We start from the raw sequence: 12,691 nt of genomic DNA, 5'->3' as shown, positions 1-12,691 counted from the left end.
GTAGTTTTTTACCCCACGCACTATTGCGTGCCTGTTTACAGTACTAGTGCCAGCTATCACTAGGTTTATATATCGTGTTTCAGTGATATATGGGTAAATTCTACCATTTATTCTTATGTATATGGCATTTCTATGCCATATTTATACAATCCATTCATATCTTAATGTATATTTATTATATTATACATTATTATGCCTTATAGGTATTATACCTATAAGCCATATCCATACGATTCATTCACTAGTGCCGCCCCTCACTAGGTTTATAATTGTTATATCATTGATATACAATTTATTTCTATATATATGGCATTTATATGCCATATCCATACAATGCATTCACATTTCAATGTATATTTACTTGTTATACATTATTATGCCTTATAGGTATTATACCTATAAGCCATATCCATACGATTCACTTATATAAATATATGTATATTTTTCTATACATAATTTTTTTTTACTTTTGTATGGTTTTCTATGCATATCCATAGTTTATATGGATATGCTTGGCGTTCTATATAGTATTGACAAATTCATATGCATAACATAAGTTTTGACCAATACGAGGAGGGGCCCGCCAACGACCACCTCCCTATAGTAGTTTTTTACCCCACGCACTATTGCGTGCCTGTTTACAGTACTAGTGCCAGCTATCACTAGGTTTATATATCGTGTTTCAGTGATATATGGGTAAATTCTACCATTTATTCTTATGTATATGGCATTTCTATGCCATATTTATACAATCCATTCATATCTTAATGTATATTTATTATATTATACATTATTATGCCTTATAGGTATTATACCTATAAGCCATATCCATACGATTCATTCACTAGTGCCGCCCCTCACTAGGTTTATAATTGTTATATCATTGATATACAATTTATTTCTATATATATGGCATTTATATGCCATATCCATACAATGCATTCACATTTCAATGTATATTTACTTGTTATACATTATTATGCCTTATAGGTATTATACCTATAAGCCATATCCATACGATTCACTTATATAAATATATGTATATTTTTCTATACATAATTTTTTTTTACTTTTTGTATGGATTTCTATGCATATCCATAGTTTATATGGATATGCTTGGCGTTCTATATAGTATTGACAAATTCATATGCATAACATAAGTTTTGACCAATACGAGGAGGGGCCCGCCAACGACCACCTCCCTATAGTAGTTTTTTACCCCACGCACTATTGCGTGCCTGTTTACAGTACTAGTGCCAGCTATCACTAGGTTTATATATCGTGTTTCAGTGATATATGGGTAAATTCTACCATTTATTCTTATGTATATGGCATTTCTATGCCATATTTATACAATCCATTCATATCTTAATGTATATTTATTATATTATACATTATTATGCCTTATAGGTATTATACCTATAAGCCATATCCATACGATTCATTCACTAGTGCCGCCCCTCACTAGGTTTATAATTGTTATATCATTGATATACAATTTATTTCTATATATATGGCATTTATATGCCATATCCATACAATGCATTCACATTTCAATGTATATTTACTTGTTATACATTATTATGCCTTATAGGTATTATACCTATAAGCCATATCCATACGATTCACTTATATAAATATATGTATATTTTTTCTATACATAATTTTTTTTTACTTTTGTATGGATTTCTATGCATATCCATAGTTTATATGGATATGCTTGGCGTTCTATATAGTATTGACAAATTCATATGCATAACATAAGTTTTGACCAATACGAGGAGGGGCCCGCCAACGACCACCTCCCTATAGTAGTTTTTTTACCCCACGCACTATTGCGTGCCTGTTTACAGTACTAGTGCCAGCTATCACTAGGTTTATATATCGTGTTTCAGTGATATATGGGTAAATTCTACCATTTATTCTTATGTATATGGCATTTCTATGCCATATTTATACAATCCATTCATATCTTAATGTATATTTATTATATTATACATTATTATGCCTTATAGGTATTATACCTATAAGCCATATCCATACGATTCATTCACTAGTGCCGCCCCTCACTAGGTTTATAATTGTTATATCATTGATATACAATTTATTTCTATATATATGGCATTTATATGCCATATCCATACAATGCATTCACATTTCAATGTATATTTACTTGTTATACATTATTATGCCTTATAGGTATTATACCTATAAGCCATATCCATACGATTCACTTATATAAATATATGTATATTTTTCTATACATAATTTTTTTTTACTTTTGTATGGTTTTCTATGCATATCCATAGTTTATATGGATATGCTTGGCGTTCTATATAGTATTGACAAATTCATATGCATAACATAAGTTTTGACCAATACGAGGAGGGGCCCGCCAACGACCACCTCCCTATAGTAGTTTTTTACCCCACGCACTATTGCGTGCCTGTTTACAGTACTAGTGCCAGCTATCACTAGGTTTATATATCGTGTTTCAGTGATATATGGGTAAATTCTACCATTTATTCTTATGTATATGGCATTTCTATGCCATATTTATACAATCCATTCATATCTTAATGTATATTTATTATATTATACATTATTATGCCTTATAGGTATTATACCTATAAGCCATATCCATACGATTCATTCACTAGTGCCGCCCCTCACTAGGTTTATAATTGTTATATCATTGATATACAATTTATTTCTATATATATGGCATTTATATGCCATATCCATACAATGCATTCACATTTCAATGTATATTTACTTGTTATACATTATTATGCCTTATAGGTATTATACCTATAAGCCATATCCATACGATTCACTTATATAAATATATGTATATTTTTCTATACATAATTTTTTTTTACTTTTGTATGGTTTTCTATGCATATCCATAGTTTATATGGATATGCTTGGCGTTCTATATAGTATTGACAAATTCATATGCATAACATAAGTTTTGACCAATACGAGGAGGGGCCCGCCAACGACCACCTCCCTATAGTAGTTTTTTACCCCACGCACTATTGCGTGCCTGTTTACAGTACTAGTGCCAGCTATCACTAGGTTTATATATCGTGTTTCAGTGATATATGGGTAAATTCTACCATTTATTCTTATGTATATGGCATTTCTATGCCATATTTATACAATCCATTCATATCTTAATGTATATTTATTATATTATACATTATTATGCCTTATAGGTATTATACCTATAAGCCATATCCATACGATTCATTCACTAGTGCCGCCCCTCACTAGGTTTATAATTGTTATATCATTGATATACAATTTATTTCTATATATATGGCATTTATATGCCATATCCATACAATGCATTCACATTTCAATGTATATTTACTTGTTATACATTATTATGCCTTATAGGTATTATACCTATAAGCCATATCCATACGATTCACTTATATAAATATATGTATATTTTTCTATACATAATTTTTTTTTACTTTTGTATGGATTTCTATGCATATCCATAGTTTATATGGATATGCTTGGCGTTCTATATAGTATTGACAAATTCATATGCATAACATAAGTTTTGACCAATACGAGGAGGGGCCCGCCAACGACCACCTCCCTATAGTAGTTTTTTACCCCACGCACTATTGCGTGCCTGTTTACAGTACTAGTGCCAGCTATCACTAGGTTTATATATCGTGTTTCAGTGATATATGGGTAAATTCTACCATTTATTCTTATGTATATGGCATTTCTATGCCATATTTATACAATCCATTCATATCTTAATGTATATTTATTATATTATACATTATTATGCCTTATAGGTATTATACCTATAAGCCATATCCATACGATTCATTCACTAGTGCCGCCCCTCACTAGGTTTATAATTGTTATATCATTGATATACAATTTATTTCTATATATATGGCATTTATATGCCATATCCATACAATGCATTCACATTTCAATGTATATTTACTTGTTATACATTATTATGCCTTATAGGTATTATACCTATAAGCCATATCCATACGATTCACTTATATAAATATATGTATATTTTTCTATACATAATTTTTTTTTACTTTTGTATGGTTTTCTATGCATATCCATAGTTTATATGGATATGCTTGGCGTTCTATATAGTATTGACAAATTCATATGCATAACATAAGTTTTGACCAATACGAGGAGGGGCCCGCCAACGACCACCTCCCTATAGTAGTTTTTTACCCCACGCACTATTGCGTGCCTGTTTACAGTACTAGTGCCAGCTATCACTAGGTTTATATATCGTGTTTCAGTGATATATGGGTAAATTCTACCATTTATTCTTATGTATATGGCATTTCTATGCCATATTTATACAATCCATTCATATCTTAATGTATATTTATTATATTATACATTATTATGCCTTATAGGTATTATACCTATAAGCCATATCCATACGATTCATTCACTAGTGCCGCCCCTCACTAGGTTTATAATTGTTATATCATTGATATACAATTTATTTCTATATATATGGCATTTATATGCCATATCCATACAATGCATTCACATTTCAATGTATATTTACTTGTTATACATTATTATGCCTTATAGGTATTATACCTATAAGCCATATCCATACGATTCACTTATATAAATATATGTATATTTTTCTATACATAATTTTTTTTTACTTTTGTATGGTTTTCTATGCATATCCATAGTTTATATGGATATGCTTGGCGTTCTATATAGTATTGACAAATTCATATGCATAACATAAGTTTTGACCAATACGAGGAGGGGCCCGCCAACGACCACCTCCCTATAGTAGTTTTTTACCCCACGCACTATTGCGTGCCTGTTTACAGTACTAGTGCCAGCTATCACTAGGTTTATATATCGTGTTTCAGTGATATATGGGTAAATTCTACCATTTATTCTTATGTATATGGCATTTCTATGCCATATTTATACAATCCATTCATATCTTAATGTATATTTATTATATTATACATTATTATGCCTTATAGGTATTATACCTATAAGCCATATCCATACGATTCATTCACTAGTGCCGCCCCTCACTAGGTTTATAATTGTTATATCATTGATATACAATTTATTTCTATATATATGGCATTTATATGCCATATCCATACAATGCATTCACATTTCAATGTATATTTACTTGTTATACATTATTATGCCTTATAGGTATTATACCTATAAGCCATATCCATACGATTCACTTATATAAATATATGTATATTTTTCTATACATAATTTTTTTTTACTTTTGTATGGATTTCTATGCATATCCATAGTTTATATGGATATGCTTGGCGTTCTATATAGTATTGACAAATTCATATGCATAACATAAGTTTTGACCAATACGAGGAGGGGCCCGCCAACGACCACCTCCCTATAGTAGTTTTTTACCCCACGCACTATTGCGTGCCTGTTTACAGTACTAGTGCCAGCTATCACTAGGTTTATATATCGTGTTTCAGTGATATATGGGTAAATTCTACCATTTATTCTTATGTATATGGCATTTCTATGCCATATTTATACAATCCATTCATATCTTAATGTATATTTATTATATTATACATTATTATGCCTTATAGGTATTATACCTATAAGCCATATCCATACGATTCATTCACTAGTGCCGCCCCTCACTAGGTTTATAATTGTTATATCATTGATATACAATTTATTTCTATATATATGGCATTTATATGCCATATCCATACAATGCATTCACATTTCAATGTATATTTACTTGTTATACATTATTATGCCTTATAGGTATTATACCTATAAGCCATATCCATACGATTCACTTATATAAATATATGTATATTTTTCTATACATAATTTTTTTTTACTTTTGTATGGATTTCTATGCATATCCATAGTTTATATGGATATGCTTGGCGTTCTATATAGTATTGACAAATTCATATGCATAACATAAGTTTTGACCAATACGAGGAGGGGCCCGCCAACGACCACCTCCCTATAGTAGTTTTTTACCCCACGCACTATTGCGTGCATGTTTACAGTACTAGTGCCAGCTATCATTAGGTTTATATATCGTGTTTCAGTGATATATGGGTAAATTCTACCATTTATTCTTATGTATGTATATGGCATTTCTATGCCATATTTATATAATTCATTCATATCTTAATTTATATTTATTATATTATACATTATTATGCCTTATAGGTATTATACCTATAAGCCATATCCATACGATTCATATACTAGTGCAGCCCCTCACTAGGTTTATATATCTCATTTTAATTATATATTGGTAAATTCTATTATTTATTCTTGTGTATATGGCACTTATATGCCGCCATATCTATAAAAATGCATTTATATTTCAATGTATATTTTCTATATTATACATTATTATGCCTTAAAAAGTTATTATACCTACCATAAGGCGATATCCATACGATTCATTTATATAAAAGATATATGTATAATTTTCTATACATAATTTTTTTTTATGAATATATGGGTTTCCTAAGCATATCCATATAATACATTTAGTTTTATATGGATTAGATTGGTCTTCTTTATTGTATTGCCAAACTCATATTGATAAAATAAGTTTTGAACAATAAGAGGATCAGCCGCCAACCAACCAACCACTGCTACCATTGGAGGAACATATACTTACTTTTTATATGTCCTCTTACTTGAATGGTCCTCTCTTTACTTGAAAATTTCATTACCATAGGAATCTATTTATACATGGAATATGATTTCCACTACTTTTTCGCGTCACTAATAATTAATATGACGATACAGACTTGCTACCATAACATAAGTCTTGAACAATAATAGGAGCAGCCGCCAACCAACCACCAACCAACCAACCACTGCTACCATTGATAGTAATTTTATATGTCCTCTTTAGTTGAATTTCAATACCATAGGAATATTTATACATGGAATATGTTTTGCCACTACTTTTTCGCGTCACTAATAATATGACGATACAGTCTTGCTACCATAACATAAGTTTTGAACAATAAGAGGAGCAGACACACCAACCAACCAACCGCGCTGCTACCATTATATATACTTATATTTATATAAGTCCTCTTTACTTGAATGGCCTCTTTACTTGAATTTCAATACCATAGGAATATTTATTTATACATGGAATATGTTTTGCCACTACTTTTTCGCGTCACTAATAATATGACGATATAGACTTGCTACCATAACATAAGTTTTGAACAATAAGAGGAGCAGACACCAACCAACCAACCGCTGCTACCATTGAATGAACCATATATACAAACTTTTATATATGTCCTCTTTACTTGAATTTTAATACCATAGGAATATTTATACATGGAATATGTTTGCCACTTTATCATCGCGTCACTAATAAGATGACGATACATTTTGTTTGTTCAATATTTACTTATATATTGATGTTTCCAATTTAGGTCTTTTATATTTCTTCTTCCCTACCTTACACACCACAAACAAAGTGGCGTGCGATGCTGCAAGCAAGCATAATGATTATGCCCGCTTGCAACATCTTTATTATCGAATCATCAAGCAAAGGATAAGCTTCAGTGGATCGCAGTATGGCAGCTGCTCAACCACTTACAACACCTTGCCTGTTACAAAAGTCGTTTACAATTGATTCTAGGCTTTGTCATTGTATTAAATAATGCTTTTATATGTAACTAGCGCGGCATCAGGTGATCAAAGATCCTCCCAATTTACTATGTTACAAATTACATTGGCATCACATCCATTGTCGTTTATAAAGTAAATTATAAACTTTAAATGGTTTAGAAGCCATACAATGCAAATTGCCCCTTATTTATCATTGCAGTCCAGCACGGATACGACCTTAGAGGCGTTCAGGCATAATCCAACGGACGTAGCGTCATACCACTGTTCGCTCGAACAAGTATTGTGCCATTGGTCCGTACCTGCGGTTCCTCTCGTACTACGCAGGAATGCTGTCGCAACAACGTTTTGTCATTAGTAGGGTAAAACTAACCTGTCTCACGACGGTCTAAACCCAGCTCACGTTCCCTTGCATGGGTGAACAATCCAACGCTTGGTGAATTTTGCTTCACAATGATAGGAAGAGCCGACATCGAAGGATCAAAAAGCGACGTCGCTATGAACGCTTGGCCGCCACAAGCCAGTTATCCCTATGGTAACTTTTCTGACACCTCTTGTTAAAAACTCTTTAAACCAAAAGGATCGATAGGCCGAGCTTTTGCTGTCCCTGTGTGTACTGAACACCGAGATCAAGTCAGCATTTGCCCTTTTGCTCTATGTGTGGTTTCTGTCCGCACTGAGCTGGCCTTGGGACACCTCCGTTATTATTTGAGAGATGTACCGCCCCAGTCAAACTCCCTACCTGGCAATGTCCTTGAATTGGATCATACCTGAGTAATTGGAGTTATACCAAATTTTCAAATCAAAAATACATAAATGCACCGTTTTATTAAAGAATTTGTTTGCGATTATATAACAAACTCGTGATACTTTGATCAAGAAGCTTGCATCAAAACCCAATACCATAAGATATAATAAATATATCCGTATAATGGCTAGGAAATGATACACGTTCCATTTAATCAAGTAAGTAAGGAAACAATAAGAGTAGTGGTATTTCATTGGCGATACCAAACCGAAGTCTAATATCTCCCACTTATTCTACACCTCTTATGTCTCCTTACACTGCCAGATTAGAGTCAAGCTCAAAAGGGTCTTCTTTCCCCGCTAATTATTCCAAGCCCGTTCCCTTGGCTGTGGTTTCGCTAGATAGTAGATAGGGACAGTAGGAATCTCGTTAATCCATTCATGCGCGTCACTAATTAGATGACGAGGCATTTGGCTACCTTAAGAGAGTCATAGTTACTCCCGCCGTTGACCCGCGCTTACTTGAATTTCTTCACTTTGACATTCAGAGCACTGGGCAGAAATCACATTGTGTCAACACCCGCTAGGGCCATCACAATGCTTTGTTTTAATTAGACAGTCGGATTCCCCAAGTCCGTGCCAGTTCTGAATTGATTGTTAATTGATAATCGTTATAATTAATAAGAACTAATTGGTTTAACCCAATTAGTATTCTTAAAAATTTTAGCAAGAAAGTTCCACAATTGGCTACGTAACTAAACTATCCGGGGAACAAGTGACCAACATAAATGCCAGACACTCTATTTACCCAGAACGAGCACATAAACCATGTTATTGTTTCCCAATCAAGCCCGACTATCTCAATCTTCAGAGCCAATCCTTATCCCGAAGTTACGGATCTAATTTGCCGACTTCCCTTACCTACATTATTCTATCGACTAGAGACTCTTCACCTTGGAGACCAGCTGCGGATATTGGTACGGCCTGTTGAGAAGTTTGCGTGTCCCCACCATAAATTTTCAAGGTCCGAGGAGAAAATATCGACACAACAGTATATGTCATGCTCTTCTAGCCCATCTACCATATCTCTCTGCGAAAGACTTCCATGGTAGTACGGCTATAAAACAGAAAAGAAAACTCTTCCGATATCTCTCGACGGCTTCTTTATGGTCGTTCCTGTTGCCAGGATGAGCACGAGGCCCATATTTAATAACAAACGGATACTCAACAGGTTACGGAATTGGAACCGTATTCCCTTTCGTTCAAAATTATTCAAGTATATTAATTAGCTTGATTTATATAATATAATTATATTTGTATGGCATTTGTGTTTTACTTGAAAATTTTCGGCTTTCGCCTTGAACTTAGGACCGACTAACTCGTGATCAACCACTGTTCACACGAAACCCTTCTCCACTTCAGTCCTCCAAGGTCTCATTCGATTATTTGCTACTACCACCAAGATCTGTACCAATGGCAGCTCCATGCAGGCTTACGCCAAACACTTCTACGCATACCATTGTACCTTCCTACTCACTAAAGTTTCAAAATTTATATCACAAGTAATATAAATCATCTACTTTAGCGGTAATGTATAGGTATACAACTTAAGCGCCATCCATTTTAAGGGCTAGTTGCTTCGGCAGGTGAGTTGTTACACACTCCTTAGCGGATTTCGACTTCCATGATCACCGTCCTGCTGTTTTAAGCAACCAACGCCTTTCATGGTATCTGCATGAGTTGTTAATTTGGGCACCGTAACATTACGTTTGGTTCATCCCACAGCGCCAGTTCTGCTTACCAAAAGTGGCCCACTGGGCACATTATATCATAACCTTGAACTTCATATCAAGAAAGTTAAGGTTCTTACCCATTTAAAGTTTGAGAATAGGTTAAGATCGTTTCGACCCTAAGGCCTCTAATCATTCGCTTTACCAGATAAGATTATTTTATATAACATTAAAATGCACCAGCTATCCTGAGGGAAACTTCGGAAGGAACCAGCTACTAGATGGTTCGATTGGTCTTTCGCCCCTATACTCAATTCTGACAATCGATTTGCACGTCAGAACTGTTTCGGTCTTCCATCAGGGTTTCCCCTGACTTCAACCTGATCAAGTATAGTTCACCATCTTTCGGGTCACAGCATATATGCTCAAGGTACGTTCCAGTTAGAGGCATAAATAATATAAATATCATTATACATAACTATATAGAACGCCCCGGGATTGTGTTAATTAGCTATAAATAGTTAAAAAACTAATCCCATTATTAGTCAAGTTAATTACGCTATTAGGTTTATATCCCAATAACTTGCACATATGTTAGACTCCTTGGTCCGTGTTTCAAGACGGGTCCCGAAGGTATCCTGAATCTTTCGCATTGTTAATCATACAAGTGCATATAATAAACACAAAAATCAATGATAATTATGCCATTATATAATTCCGAAAAATTAACGCACTGTATTCATATAAATCTATCAGCACTTTATCAAATTAATAACATTTATTCTGTGTTAAAATGCAAGCAAATTAATTTGAATAAACTATAAGTTATATTTTATGATAAATTTTGTATGCTAATAGATTACAATGTCCTTATATGGAAAAAATGCACACTATTATCATAATATTGTTTAAATATTACAATTTTAATGATGAATTTTCCATAACGGATATTCAGGTTCATCGGGCTTAACCTCTAAGCAGTTTCACGTACTGTTTAACTCTCTATTCAGAGTTCTTTTCAACTTTCCCTCACGGTACTTGTTTACTATCGGTCTCATGGTTATATTTAGTTTTAGATGGAGTTTACCACCCACTTAGTGCTGCACTATCAAGCAACACGACTCTTTGGAAACATCATCTAGTAATCATTAACGTTATACGGGCCTGGCACCCTCTATGGGTAAATGGCCTCATTTAAGAAGGACTTAAATCGTTAATTTCTCATACTAGAATATTGACGCTCCATACACTGCATCTCACATTTGCCATATAGACAAAGTGACTTAGTGCTGAACTGATTTCTTTTCGCTCGCCGCTACTAAGAAAATCCTGGTTAGTTTCTTTTCCTCCCCTAATTAATATGCTTAAATTCAGGGGGTAGTCCCATATGAGTTGAGGTTGTGTATAACTTTTTTTGCAATTAATTCTTTATATATAATGATAAAACATTTTATTAAATTCGTTATATATTTTATATATTTGTATGGCATTTGTTTGGTCTAACGAATCAACGAAGAATAATAATATTGTCAACGGCTTTCTATTTACTAATCTTTAATAAGAGACAATTCTAGATAAATTTTTTATGCTAGACATTTCTCAGTATTATTTGATTGAAAAAGAAAATATTTCTCTTCGTTTTTCACATTCAAATTATTTACTAATGTGAGATAATGTTTTTCATATATTTGTTAATATTATGAATAATATAATAATTAAATTATTATTATCCAATAATATACCATATGCTTATAAAATTTCATTATAAAATTTATATAAACAACTTAATTAGCATAGTCTTACAACCCTCAACCATATGTAGTCCAAGCAGCACTATAAAATTAATTAAAGTACATAACAGCATGGACTGCGATATGCGTTCAAAATGTCGATGTTCATGTGTCCTGCAGTTCACACGATGACGCACAGTTTGCTGCGTTCTTCATCGACCCATGAGCCGAGTGATCCACCGCTTAGAGTTTTATATATTGGTTTGGTAATTTTGTCATATATGTTTTTATTGAAAGAAATTAAAAATACACCATTTTACTGGCATATATCAATTCCTTCAATAAATTGATTTTTATACCTAAAACGAATGCTGCGAAATGTCTTAGTTTCATATAACCAATAATATATCAAGTATTTTTTAAATGGCATTTACGGTATTAATACTTTTTTTTAGCGATATATATTGAAATTTATATAAAACATTAACCTGTAATAATCAGGTACAACATTGTACATTTTAGGTTGTTGCATTATCCAATGTATGCGCATAACTGAGATGAACAATACATATCGCAACGCGTGTATATTATGGTCCATATACACACAGTGTTTTATTAATTAATTGCATTTAATATACAATATAATAATAATATTAAATAAATTTAATAATTTCGATTTGCTTGTTCGAATTTGTTATTTGTTTGCTTTTGCTTATTTATTTATCTCTTATTTAATGCAATAATATATTTATTATTACAATTATTATTTCGATTTGCTTGTTCGAAATTTTATATTTGATCTAT

General features: G+C 32.7%; 2 non-coding genes across 2 annotated transcripts; both read right to left on the bottom strand.

Annotated features, from left to right (window-relative positions):
- Positions 1 to 7,587: 7,587 nt before the first annotated feature.
- Positions 7,588 to 11,558, bottom strand: LOC119562764. The gene has a single exon (XR_005222015.1). It is a non-coding gene; the product is annotated as a large subunit ribosomal RNA (ribosomal RNA).
- A 401-nt stretch (positions 11,559 to 11,959) lies between these two features.
- Positions 11,960 to 12,138, bottom strand: LOC119562758. Its single transcript, XR_005222008.1, has one exon. It is a non-coding gene; the product is annotated as a 5.8S ribosomal RNA (ribosomal RNA).
- Between the last annotated feature and the right edge of the window lie 553 nt (positions 12,139 to 12,691).

This window comes from Drosophila subpulchrella, unplaced genomic scaffold (genome assembly GCF_014743375.2).
Source record: "Drosophila subpulchrella strain 33 F10 #4 breed RU33 unplaced genomic scaffold, RU_Dsub_v1.1 Primary Assembly Seq93, whole genome shotgun sequence".
NCBI lineage: Eukaryota > Metazoa > Arthropoda > Insecta > Diptera > Drosophilidae > Drosophila > Drosophila subpulchrella.
The sequence above is the reverse complement of the archived record's forward strand: the minus strand, read 5'-3'. Positions and strand labels throughout refer to the sequence as shown.